Here is a 3,721-nt window from a genome sequence, read left to right as displayed (position 1 = left end):
GTAACCTGTCCATTACAATTAAATAGAATAGGAGACAAAGGGTCACCCTGCTTCACTCCTCTAGCAGGACGAATTCCTCTGAACTCCAACCGTCCCCATTGAGACTGGTACCGCCACCCTCGTACGTATTCTGTACGTAGTCAACGAAGCCCTTTGGCGCACCATAAGCACGTAAGGTGTCATATATAGATGCATGCGATAAAGAATCGAATGCCTTGCTTACATCTAAATTTGCAATGTAGCAAGATCTAAAGTGCTTATGGCTATGCCTCAAGACTAATCAACTATCGTCGCGTTATCGGCACATCCGTCGGTAGGTAAGAAGCCCCGCTGGCGCGGGTCCCAATTGATTGATGAGTTCAACCGGGTTGCCAATATTGCATTTAGCTGTCTTACCAGGACTGAAGGCACCGATATTGGACGAAAGTCTTGCGGTCGCTTCGCCGTCACCGTCTTCGGGATGAAGACGGTTCTGGCCAGTCGGATAGAGTGTGGTAGATTGCCGCACCATAGAATTAGGTTCATTATTCGTAACATAATACCTGACGGCACCTCCCTGGCTGTTTTTGGAGTTATCCCGTCAGGCCCCGGAGATGAAGATAATGAGATTCTTGATGCCCGAAGGTCGTGCTCTGTAATAGCAGACCAAACCCTCTCAAGCGAGTGATCCATTTGTATCACTTCTCTACTGCAAGAGCTTGGGCTAGGCTGAGTCATTACTTCTCTCCAGTAAGGAACCATTACTTCTTGCTTGGCATTACCGACTCATCAGTTCCATTTAGCAAGGACTTGATGCATCTTCCTTTATGCTTATCCCAGTTACGCTGGACGACAGCATACTGCTGCCTTCTGCTTTCTCTCCTATTTCGAGGCCTCCGAGGAGGTCTCGTCAGAGTGTGACGTACACCCTGTGCCGGAAAAATTCCTAGAGATATAGCGATAAGCATTGGAGAGTGGTTTCCTTTCCCTCGAGCTCTGCCCTGTCAATGATCGTTTGTAGCTCTTGGGCTCTCCATTTGGAATGGCATTCTACGGGGCTATACCACGCAGTGTCCGCAAAATTTCCCTGTTCGACTGTTCGAAGGGTGTGATTGGAGTTGTTTCTGATGTTGTTACTTGGTGGTTTTGCTCACTTCTACTAGGGCGGCGCCTTATGGTTAGATTTGCAACTTCCGGGACGAGAGCTGATTGCCTTCTTATCTGCTCTATTTTCTCCTTATAATCGCCCCTTTGTCTTAGCTTTTTGATGGCTTCGACGCTGCGGTTTGCAAAATACACCGCTAGTTGCTTGTTTATGTGTTTATGTCCATTTGCTGTGAGCTCAACCTCCTTTCTCGCCATCATCCACTTCTCTTCCTCACTCCATCTTGCCTTTATATCGACACGTCGACGTTCTTCATCAAGTTCGTCTGGGTGCCGAGATCGCATGTGAACACCGAGTCCTCTCTTGCTGTTAAAGGACCGGCCACATACTGTGCAGGGTACCCTAGATAGAGTAGCCGCTGCGTTTGGTTCATATTGGTCCTCCGGGAAGATGTCCACGGAGGGTCGGGTCGTCATCAGATTGCGTAAATTGCTCCGAGGCTCGTTATTTCTATTTGTAGTTCCAATATGAATAAATTTCCTCTGGGGAACCAACCCATCGGAAAAGTTTTGCCGCTCAAATTAGCTGCTAAACAAGTTTAGCATTACCGGGACCACCACGAGGAGGTTTTGAGTCGACTTGAGTAAAGGAGAGACTTGTGAGTTACAGAGTAAAATTCCCCTTCCGCACACCATATGATATGACTTACGAATTACAGAAAAATACTCCCCCTCTGCTCGCAATTACCCCTGATCCCCCTTAAGAGAGTCATAGTTACTCCCGCCGTTGACCCGCGCTTACTTGAATTTCTTCACTTTGACATTCAGAGCACTGGGCAGAAATCACATTGTGTCAACACCCGCTAGGGCCATCACAATGCTTTGTTTTAATTAGACAGTCGGATTCCCCAAGTCCGTGCCAGTTCTGAATTGATTGTTAATTGATAATCGTTATAATTGATAAGAACTAATTGGTTTAACCCAAATAGTATTCTTAAAAATTTTAGCAAGAAAGTTCCACAATTGGCTACGTAACTAAACTATCCGGGGAACAAGTAACTAACATAAATGCTAGAAACTCTATTTACCCAGAACGAGCACATAAACCATGTTATTGTTTCCCAATCAAGCCCGACTATCTCAATCTTCAGAGCCAATCCTTATCCCGAAGTTACGGATCTAATTTGCCGACTTCCCTTACCTACATTATTCTATCGACTAGAGACTCTTCACCTTGGAGACCAGCTGCGGATATTGGTACGGCCTGTTGAGAAGTTTGCGTGTCCCCACCATAAATTTTCAAGGTCCGAGGAGAAAATATCGACACAACAGTATATGTCATGCTCTTCTAGCCCATCTACCATATCTCTCTGCGAAAGACTTCCATGGTAGTACGGCTATAAAACAGAAAAGAAAACTCTTCCGATATCTCTCGACGGCTTCTTTATGGTCGTTCCTGTTGCCAGGATGAGCACGAGGCCCATATTTAATAACAAACGGATACTCAACAGGTTACGGAATTGGAACCGTATTCCCTTTCGTTCAAAATTATTCAAGTGTATTATATTCGCTTTGTTTATATAGTTAGGCATTTTTGTTTTACTTGAAAATTTTCGGCTTTCGCCTTGAACTTAGGACCGACTAACTCGTGATCAACCACTGTTCACACGAAACCCTTCTCCACTTCAGTCCTCCAAGGTCTCATTCGATTATTTGCTACTACCACCAAGATCTGTACCAATGGCAGCTCCATGCAGGCTTACGCCAAACACTTCTACGCATACCATTGTACCTTCCTACTCACTAAAGTTTCAAAATTTATATCACAAGTAATATAAATCATCTACTTTAGCGGTAATGTATAGGTATACAACTTAAGCGCCATCCATTTTAAGGGCTAGTTGCTTCGGCAGGTGAGTTGTTACACACTCCTTAGCGGATTTCGACTTCCATGATCACCGTCCTGCTGTTTTAAGCAACCAACGCCTTTCATGGTATCTGCATGAGTTGTTAATTTGGGCACCGTAACATTACGTTTGGTTCATCCCACAGCGCCAGTTCTGCTTACCAAAAGTGGCCCACTGGGCACATTATATCATAACCTTGAACTTCATATCAAGAAAGTTAAGGTTCTTACCCATTTAAAGTTTGAGAATAGGTTAAGATCGTTTCGACCCTAAGGCCTCTAATCATTCGCTTTACCAGATAAGATTATTTTATATAATATTAAAATGCACCAGCTATCCTGAGGGAAACTTCGGAAGGAACCAGCTACTAGATGGTTCGATTGGTCTTTCGCCCCTATACTCAATTCTGACAATCGATTTGCACGTCAGAACTGTTTCGGTCTTCCATCAGGGTTTCCCCTGACTTCAACCTGATCAAGTATAGTTCACCATCTTTCGGGTCACAGCATATATGCTCAAGGTACGTTCCAGTTAGAGGCATAAATAATATAAATATACATTATACATAACTATATAGAACGCCCCGGGATTGTGTTAATTAGCTATAAATAGCTAAAAAACTAATCCCATTATTAGTCAAGTTAATTACGCTATTAGGTTTACATCCCAATAACTTGCACATATGTTAGACTCCTTGGTCCGTGTTTCAAGACGGGTCCCGAAGGTATCCT

Source organism: Drosophila sechellia, unplaced genomic scaffold, assembly GCF_004382195.2.
Source record: "Drosophila sechellia strain sech25 unplaced genomic scaffold, ASM438219v1 U_253, whole genome shotgun sequence".
In the NCBI taxonomy this organism is placed as follows: Eukaryota; Metazoa; Arthropoda; class Insecta; order Diptera; family Drosophilidae; genus Drosophila; species Drosophila sechellia.
Note: the sequence above shows the minus strand (reverse complement) of the source record.